Source organism: Crinia signifera, chromosome 9 (assembly GCF_055691185.1).
Source record: "Crinia signifera chromosome 9, ASM5569118v1, whole genome shotgun sequence".
Taxonomy (NCBI): domain Eukaryota; kingdom Metazoa; phylum Chordata; class Amphibia; order Anura; family Myobatrachidae; genus Crinia; species Crinia signifera.
In genome coordinates, this window is record NC_139225.1 from 17,318,305 (window position 1) to 17,328,235 (window position 9,931).

The following is a 9,931-nucleotide window of genomic DNA, read 5'->3' on the forward strand; positions in this document are numbered from 1 at the left end:
ACAAAGTAGTTACGAGTCAAAATAAGCTCCAAGAGAGTCAGAAATAAATCAATGTCAAATCCAAAGTTCTTAACCTTTTCACACAAGAATTCCCTCATAGCCAACAAGCCACCAGAGTGCGGAATAGAAGTATATAGGCTTGTGACGTCCATTACACAAAGTATAGTGTCAGGAGTCACTTCACCCACAGCTTCTAATTTAGTCAAAAATGTAGTTGTATCTTTAAGATGGGTAGGCTGTACCATAATGTGGTACAGCCTACCCATCTTAAAGATACAACTACATTTTTGACTAAATTAGAAGCTGTACTTCTATTCCGCACTCTGGTGGCTTGTTGGCTATGAGGGAATTCTTGTGTGAAAAGGTTAAGAACTTTGGATTTGACATTGATTTATTTCTGACTCTCTTGGAGCTTATTTTGACTCGTAACTACTTTGTATTTGACAACAAGATATACCTACAGACATCCGGATGTGCAATTGGGGCGGCGGTTTCGCCGTCCTATGCTAACATTTATATGTTTGGTTTAGAACAAAAAATGTTCTTTGAACATAGACTAAACAAGCATATCCGGATGTTCTGTAGGTATATAGATGACCTGTTCATGTTGTGGGAGGGAGGTCAAGACTCCTTTGAGCTGATGATGCAAGAGATTAATGCTCTAGATACGCCCATTAAATTCACTTTTAAATGCAGTTCCAGCGAAATAGCATATCTAGATGTCCTAGTACTACTGAATAATGGACATATCTCTACTAGCATCTTTTCTAAAAGTACAGACAGGAACACCCTGCTCATGGCTAATAGCCACCATCCCCCCTCTCTCAAGAAAGGGCTTCCCTTTTCGCAAATGGTACGAGTGGCCAGAATCTGCAGTGACTGGTCCACTCTGCCAGGTGAATTGGATAAGGTCATACATAAATTTCACGAACGTGGGTATGCTCTAAAGGATTTAGAGCTATCCAAGATTAGGGTGTTGAATTTAGAAAGAGTTAATCTTCTGAAACCTATAACTAAGGAAACTGAATCTGTTTTTCCTTTAGTGACTAACTTTGACACTTCAAGTCCCGTCGTACCCATCGCCACAAGAGCCCTGTGGCCAGTTCTGTCTTCTGATAAGAGTTTGAGCTGCTTCCAGAAGTTGAGACCTTTACCATGTTACCGGAGGGGTAAAAACCTCCGGGATTTACTTGTACATTCGGACATCAGCGAATTCAAATGTATGCCTAATGTGGCAGTCAAGAAACCTGGCTGTTATAGGTGTCCTAAATGTGTCACCTGTGGCTATCTGATAGCTAGTGATACATTTAAACACCCACACAGTGCTTTTAAATATAAGATCAGACACGTTTTGTCCTGTGAATCTCGCTTCGTTGTGTACATTATTATTTGTCCTTGTGGCTATTATTATGTTGGTAAAACCTCTCGGAAGTTTAAAGAGCGCATGGCCTTGCACCGCTCAGCCATTAATGCGGCACTAAATGGCAAAAGTAATGATCAGCCAGTAGCGGTGCACTTTAAAACTCATGGACATCCCATATGCTCACTTAAATACCAAATAATCGATCACATCCCTGAGAGTATCAGGGGTGGGGATCGCAATAAGAAGTTGCTTCGTTTGGAGGCCGCCTGGATCCACAGGCTAGATACTGTGGCACCCAGGGGGCTCAACGAGCGCATTGCATGGAATACCCTTATGTAATGCTTCTGGTAACCATCTAATATGCGACATGTATGTCTTATGATTGACTATGATTATAATAACTACTGTGACTGCTGCTATTTTATTGTGCATTTGTATTATGCTTTTTTAAATTTATGTTTTTTTATATACCTTTTGTATAAATTTCCATGTATCCTTTTGTAATGTATTGTTTCTTTGTATGTATGCCTATGTGGCTGACTCTACTGTCTGTTAACGTACGCTGTCCGCGCCGTAGTCACTGGAGACGCTGTGGCTGCCTAGCAACATGACGCTGCAATGTTATCTAGGTGCGCGTTGCATGGGTGCCGGTGTTTCTCGTCCTGGAGACGCTGTGGCTGCCTAGCAACGTGACGCTGTGATGTCATCTAGGTGCGCGTTGCACAGGTGCCAGTGATTCTCGTGATGAAGGCGCGGGTGGGCGGCGGATACAGCGTGGAGGACGCTATATAAGGTAGGCTATGTGATACTTGTATGTGTGTCTACTACTCCTGACGACGGGGATACGTTCCTCGAAACGTTGAGAAAATAAAAGAATCTCTTTAAGAAAGTCCTGTCAGTGCCGTGCTTGGGGGCATCGAGTCGATTGATGGTCCCTACCTGCTGGTGTACTATTTTCGCAAAGGCACGCAGGCCATTACCTGAGCTGGTGAGAGTGCTGGTCCATCCCGCTGCTATATATATATATATATATATATATATATATATATATATATATATATATATATATATAGTGGATGGGTCCCCAGAGATCCCTGAGAAGTAGACCCCCAAAAAGACCAGGCGGCATTCGGCAGGCTATGGATGATATCCACTTTTTATATAGTTATGGAGTAATCATACAAAGGTGTCAGGTCGACGTTTCAAAGCCGTGTCGGCATTTTCATCAGGACGTACAGCTCACAAACAGTGCATAAGGTGCTGTGAACTGTACGTCCTGATGAAAAAGCAGACGCGGCTTTGAAATGTCGACCTGACACCTTTGTATGATTACTCCATAACTATATAAAAAGTGGATATCATCCATAGCCTGCCGAGTGTCGCCTGGTCTTTTTGGGGGTCTACTTCTCAGGGATCTCCGGGGACCCATCCACCATACATAATTGCGAGGAAGGCACCGGGGCGCTTTACCATTATCGACGAGAGTGCCGACCAACCTCCACTGCTATATATATATATATATATATATATATATATATATATATATATATATATATATATAAAATTATAACAAGAACAGGCGCTCCATAGTGCGGGTATCAGTTTGTAAAATGATTTATTTGGATGCAACAAACACACGGAATGGGTATAGGATCACGTACCGACACAAGCGGTATAGATTACCGCAGACAAGACAGCATAGATCGGTGCCCAGCACCTATAGTTTCCTTGGAGCCGGTTTCACCGTGGACTTCGTTTCAGTGACGTCGCTAGGCCACGCCGTTTTCAAGGTGCAGGAATCGGGGCTAGTCCCCGAAACGTCGGCCTTTTTTGCATGTTTTTTATCACTTGAAATGAATTGAATTTGATACAAGCCTGCGAGTGCCGCACCTGAAACACTGTCAGCTGAACACAATACAATTCACTCCTCTACTCATTAGTCATTAATTACACTCTTTTTATTGCTTCAATTGGAAGCATTGCTGCCTAAATGGGCCATTACTAAATACACAAATATAACCTAAAACACCACTGCATGTTTGCTATTTTACCCACATTAACACTGCAAGCAATGGTCAGAAATTGCTACCAATAATATAATTTTACATGTCACTTTTACATTCAGCAATAACACCACACATTTGGGGGTAAAAATAACATTTATTAAATTGGTGGAAAAAATATGAATTTTCATGCATGTTATTTGGCACATGCCTAAAAAGAAAGGTAACATACAAATAATTACCAAACAAAAACAAAGTGTATCCTCCCTCCTCCAACCCCGGACTCAACCCCACTGGACCCTGCTCTCTTCTTATGCTGCGGCCGTATCCATGGACCACGCTGGGAGGCCTGGCTCCCCTCACTCCTCCAGCTACCGCTCCCCGCTCTCTTCAAGATGACACTGTAGTGGCTGTATATCGGGACCCCGCTGTGAGACCTGGCTCTCCTCCTTCCTCCTGCCACTGCAGCCTGGGACAGCTTTATTCATGATCTGCGTCTGTATCATCCCCTCCGCTGCGCCACACGGCTGTACTCCCTCATCCCGCTGCCAATGCTGCTGGAGCCCTGGTAAGCTTCAAAAGTAAGTAATGATTCAGCCCTATGTCCCCACTGTCACTCTCCCCTCTGTCACTCTCCCCCATCCCCCACTCTCACTATCCCATACTTGCCTACTTTTGAAAAGCAAAATGAGGGAGATTTTAGATGCTAGCAAAATGCACCGAGCGCAGCGTCGCGCACCATTGAAGGGGTGTGTCATATTTCAACCAAAGGGCGTGTCTAGTGACACATATGGGCGTATCTATTTCCACCCAGGGGTGTGTCCTGCAGTGGCTGGTGAAAAAAAATATGAAGAGCCGCATACCACCAGAGCAAGTTTGTATATGGGCAACCTACGAACAGAAGCTGAACAATTGAAACCAGCGATCATGTGTGGTTGCAATGTGTTCAATGGTCATGAAATATTTTCATATAAATAAGTTCATGTTTTCAGTCAGGCTGAAAAATTATAATAGAAAAGCATATGGGCACAGAAAGACATAGCAGCATACCTCCCTAGATTGGCGTAATAGAAGTTGAAATCTGCCGCGCCGAAGGCGCGTCCAACTTGAAAATGGGTGTGGCTCAGATGAAAGGAGCGTGGTCTAAGGACAGGTCCGGGGCCTAGCACCACAACCCTGTTTTGTCACTTTAGGGGCTTTCCCAGCGCTCCCTAAGCAGCCCCTGGCTTTCTCCCTGCACTGGAGATGCAATGAACATGTGCAAGGCATCTCTTCAGCGATCACGGTTGCTCGGTAGGGCATCTGAGATCTTCAGCTCCCCCAACTGCCCCCAGCCCGCTGGACACTGCCACACACAGGAGGAACAGCAGGACAGTCTCCAATTAGTGGGACTGCCCCACAGTAATTAGGACAGTTGGGAGGCATGTAGCATTATTACTACATATTTATTAGCCCAGGACACAGAGGGGGTGAAGCTCTTGACACAACCTGACCCACCATACACTGAGAAGTTGTGTAAATATGGCCGCCAGGGCTTAGAAGGGAGGGACTGTCAGCGCAGCTAGGGAGACTGCAGGCAGGGCTGCCATCAGAAATTGTGGGGCCCGGGACAGACACAATAGGCAGGGCCCCCGGCTCCCCACCAGAATACTCATTAAATATTATACCACGCGCTTTAATGCCTATGACACAGTATGCTACATGCTGTAAATGCCAATTACACATTATGCCACACACCGTAATGCACATTACATATTATACCACACGCTGTAATGCCTATTACACATTATGTCACATGCTGTAAAGCCCATTACACATTAAGCCCCACACTGTACACCTCGGCAACCTACAGAATATCATCCTGCATGTTGGATAAACACATGGGTACAAGGGGTGTACAAGGGGTGAAGTGACAGAGGGTGAGATGAAGGGGTGAGGTGAAGGGGCGAGAGATGTTTAGGTTATGGGGGTGAGGTGATGGGTGGAGTGACAAGCTGAGGTAATGGGGCGAGGGAGTGAGGTGACATGAGGGGGAGGAGGGGAGGTGATGGTGGACGAGAGGGGTTAAGGTGACATGGAGGGAGGAGGTAAGGAGACAAATCAGCAGAAAGTGAGACCCCAGATTTTTCTTTTTAAGTGTGCATTTAAAATTAAAAAAACACAGCAGGATCTCTGCACATATCCATAATTAACTGGAAGTCAATTGTACACAGTGTTCTGTTGCAAAACACCATATCAATGCCAGTATTGTAGCATTGTTTAAAATATCGCCCAGCGTGTACACTACAAATGATACACGGTCCCGCTGGTTTTTTACCGACCACCCGTTGTCATCAGTACACGCAGCTCAATTGACAAGTCATCAATGAATACATGCACACAGCGGAAAACCGATGACATTCGTCAATGATATAGTTCAGTGCATATGCACTACATGGTTGGCCCATTGGCTTATTACAATGGGCAGCTAACATGGAAGAGAGATTGAAGATTTATGAGGACAGTTGAACTAAATATCCTAGGGGCTTAGTGCCAAGGAGGCTGCCTTTAAATTTCTTAACAGGAGAGAAACTGAGAGTGTGTCTGGATAAATATCTGAGAATGAATTTTAGCAAAGGATGCCCTCCTGTTTTCAACACTTTATGATCTTTGTACCATGACAAAGAGAAGGTGGAGATTATTGAAGACCTTGATACATCTTTAAAAAGTTGCCGGCTATTTAACATCAATGACTATGGTAAAGAGCCACCAACTACTTTGTTATGGGTTCAGTACTACTTGGCGCTACACTATGACAATATTGGCCAGCCATCTATAGCTCTGGAATATATAAATGCAGCCATTGACAGCACACCAACTCTGATCGAGTTTTTCCTTGTTAAGGCCAAGATTTACAAGCATGCTGGTAACATCAAATAAGCTGCTCAGTGGATGGATGAAGCACAGGCTCTGGACATGGCAGATAGATTTATCAACTCAAAATGTGCAAAGTACATGTTAAACGCAAACATGATTAAGGAGGCAGAAGAAATGTGCTCAAAGTTTACAAGGAAAGGCAGTGGAGAACCTGGATGAAAAGCAGTGCATGTGGTTCCAGACTGAGTGTGCCCAGGCATATAGGTCCATGAACAAGTTTGGGGAAGCACTTAAGAAATGCCATGAAAATGAAAGACATTTTGTGGAGACCATTGATGATCAGTTTGACTTCCACACCTATTGTATGAGGAAAATTACACTCAGGTCATATGTGGACTTGTTAAAGCTAGAAGATGTGCAGAGACAACATCTGTTTTACTTCAAAGCTGCACGGATTGCTATAGAAATTTATCTGAAGCTCCACGACAACCCTTTAACGGATGAGAATAAAGAGCATGAACCAGACACTGCCAATATGTCTGACGAAGAGCTGAAAAAGCTCCGTAATAAGCAGAGGAGAGCACAGAAGAAAGCGCAGCTAGAGGAGAAGAAGAATGCAGAGAAGGAGAAGCAGCAGCGGAACCAGAAGAAGAAAAGGAGGATGATGACGAAGAAATTGGTGGCACCAAGGAAGAATTTATTCCAGAAAAACTGGCCAAGGTTGACCATCCATTGGAAGTAGCAATTAAATTCTTAACACCGCTTAAGAACTTGGTAAGAACAAAATAGAAACACATCTGAATGCCTTTACAATGTACTTTAGGTAAGAAAAATTCCCTTTGATGTTGCAATCGGTGAAGAGGGCGTTTAATATAGATCCTAATCACCCTTGGCTTCACCAGTGTTTGGTCCATTTCTTTTGTGCAGTATCTGAGAGCAAAGAACTAAATGAATCCATTAGAACAGTGTTAAAGGCAGAAATAACCAGGCTTTTTGGTGAAACAAGTCCTGCAAATTTTAATAACCTCTTCCTGAAAGCAAACATGGACTCCATACCACACAGATCATCAGCTGCCAAAATTATGTACTATCTGGATCCTTCTAGAAACGAACAGTAGAGCTGGCCACAGCCTTGGATGAGTCCCTGAATAACCGAAGCCTCCAACCCTGCACGGAGGTGCTAGAAGCCTTGCGCGAAGGCAGTTTAGGAGACAGCAAAGATGCTGCTGAATCTTACAGAGTCAGCTGCCACAAGCTCTTCCCTTATGCTTTAGCTTTCATGCCGCCTGGATATGAAGAGTACATGAGTATCACAATTAACGGAGATAGTTCCGCAGAACCAGAAGAACTGGCTAATGAAATGTGGATTTCAACAAACAGACATTGGACCATATAATCAATCAAATTTTTTGTCACGCACCTGCTGTATTGCTCTGCAACTTATGTGGAGAATTAAAGTAAAGAAGAGTAAAAGAATAATAATATATATATATATATATATATATATATATATATATATATGTGTGTATGAAGTAGGCAGATGGCACTCTAGAGATTTCATTTTCAGTAATACTGCACGGCGGCAGTTAAACCAGGTATAAAGTCAACCAAACAACAATGAAGTGAGTCAACGTTTCAGGCATTCGCCCTTTATCAAGACCTAAAGATAGTATGAAAAAAAACTTACATTTATAGGCAGTGTGGGGGAAGGGGCACCTTGTGCTACCATCACCAGCACGACAACCGGCGAACAGAGGATGAGGTCAGCCCGACTGTAGTGTCGGGGAACTCAGGGTCACCAGGGGGCGTGTCCAGACCAACCAGTGTGCGGGTAACCTAGGCAACCAGAGACGCCGTGGGGAGCGCTCCTGCTGAAGCGCTGAGTGCTCTGGCGACGTTGTCAAGTGTGGACAGTGTGAGAGGGAACGGAGCCAGGGGGGGAGTTAACCGAGTGTCCCGCTGATGATGCAAGCCGCTCAGGCTGTTGGAGACAAAATAAAAGCATATGAAGTACACAGTACATGAATTACATTGTATCAGCACTGAGCAACTTGCAGTTGAAACAATGTATGGCACAATACACAATAGGGGAGGCATGTCCTGGAGGGAGACTGGAAAGCCCAAGTGAAAGTGCCAGAGTGGAAGATTGCAGACAAGGGGAGAAGTGCACGGACCGTGGAATAAATACAAAACCACACGCAACATGTGAAGTGATTGAACAGTGAAGGAAGGGCAGTGAAGCCCAGAGGGAGCGTGAAAAAGAGACACTGACCTAGGTGCTGAAAGGATGGGTCTTGAATGGCAAGACCTGCTGTGTGTGTGCGGGAGTGAGTAATGGATATGGCAACCGGTGTCAGGCAACCCACAGGCGGGGAAGTGCTTGACAGCGAAAAGGTGATACTGTAGTGATAAAGCGAAGAGGTGATGCAGTTGTGAATATGTATGAATCAGTATCTGACAGGATCAGGAGTGTCGGTGTGAGAAAAGGTGAGGAAGGAAACCATAGGAAGATCAGAATAAAGGGGGAAATGGGGAGCAGTGGAAACCAACAGACATGGGGTGGCTCCCAGGGGTGTGACAGCCTCCAGAGGGGTAGTCTATGAATATAGAGCACATAATGGCAGAGATGGAAATAAACTATAGTTTTACAATAACCAAGCGTCAGAGTTGTGGACTAATGTCAGAAGTAAAAGTCTGAAACATCAGCAGGGAACCTGCAACAAAATCCACTAGGAGCGATGTTGGAGAAGGGTGGACGGGGGCAGCTGAGTTAAAGAAAGCAGGCAAAATGCCGGGACCCTTCCTGCTGCATATAGGACGAATAAAACAAATAAAAAACTGAATAGAAACCGATCCAACACAATCACTGAACACACGCCTTGAAACAGGCACACACATATATATACATACATACATACATACGTATGTATATATATATATATATATATATATATATATATATATATATATATATATATATATATACACACACACACATATATATATATATATATATATATATATATATATATATATATATATATATGTTTTTCTCTATTTATAGTGAGGTGCACGTGGGCTGGGTATACGCACAAAAACATAGGAAGCTCAGTAGTGTACGTTGAGTGAGACACAGCAGGGAGGAGAAGGAGGAGGGACAGAGAGAACAGCCCAGCAGCTTGCGGAGCAGCAATGAGGCTCAGGACCCAGAGAGGAGATGCGGGCACCGGTCTAATCGCTCTCCCACCGTGTGAGAACCACAGGTTTCCCCAGGTGAGTCAGGCTGCTGTATGACAGAGTTATACCTACTGCAGCTGCCGCTCCTGACACTCGTGCTCCCGGCTCACATTCCACAGTTCTCTGCCGCTGTCAAGCTCCCGCCCACGCTCCAGCTGCCGCACAACACATGTTCACCATTCTCCTTCCTAGTTCTTCCCACGGCCAGCGCTGCGCTACCCACACGAACCCGCGGTGGCCGTCATAGTGACGTCACCACGTCGCGCATTCAGGCCCCGCCCCCGCAACATCGCGTTCGCGCATGCGCACTCAAGTTTTCTTGCAAAGGGGACAAAAAAACGGGAGAAACCAAGGGATTTGCGGGAGGCGGGAGAAGGATTGAAAAAACGGGAGACTCCCGCTAAATGCGGGAGGGTAGGCAAGTATGCACTATCCCCGCTTTCACTCCCCCATCTCCCGCTGTCACTTTCCC

The 9,931-nt window shown here is 44.7% G+C and overlaps 1 protein-coding gene and 1 pseudogene across 5 annotated transcripts in view; one reads left to right on the top strand and one right to left on the bottom strand.

Annotated features, from left to right (window-relative positions):
• LOC146037222 (olfactory receptor 5A2-like) overlaps window positions 1-9,685 on the bottom strand; it is a 29,690-nt gene extending 20,005 nt beyond the window's left edge. For 2 of the 5 annotated variants that reach the window (XM_083161224.1, XM_083161225.1), the window contains exon 1: window positions 9,528-9,685. The gene's annotated coding sequence lies outside the window, so the exon portion shown is untranslated. Of the gene's footprint in view, window positions 1-7,825; window positions 8,204-9,527 lie in introns of those variants that run through there. The other 3 variants (XR_014460996.1, XR_014460997.1, XM_083161226.1) reach the window with 3 other exon arrangements.
• Window positions 5,839-7,618, top strand: LOC146036492 (N-alpha-acetyltransferase 15, NatA auxiliary subunit pseudogene; annotated as a pseudogene).
• Window positions 9,686-9,931: the final 246 nt, after the last annotated feature.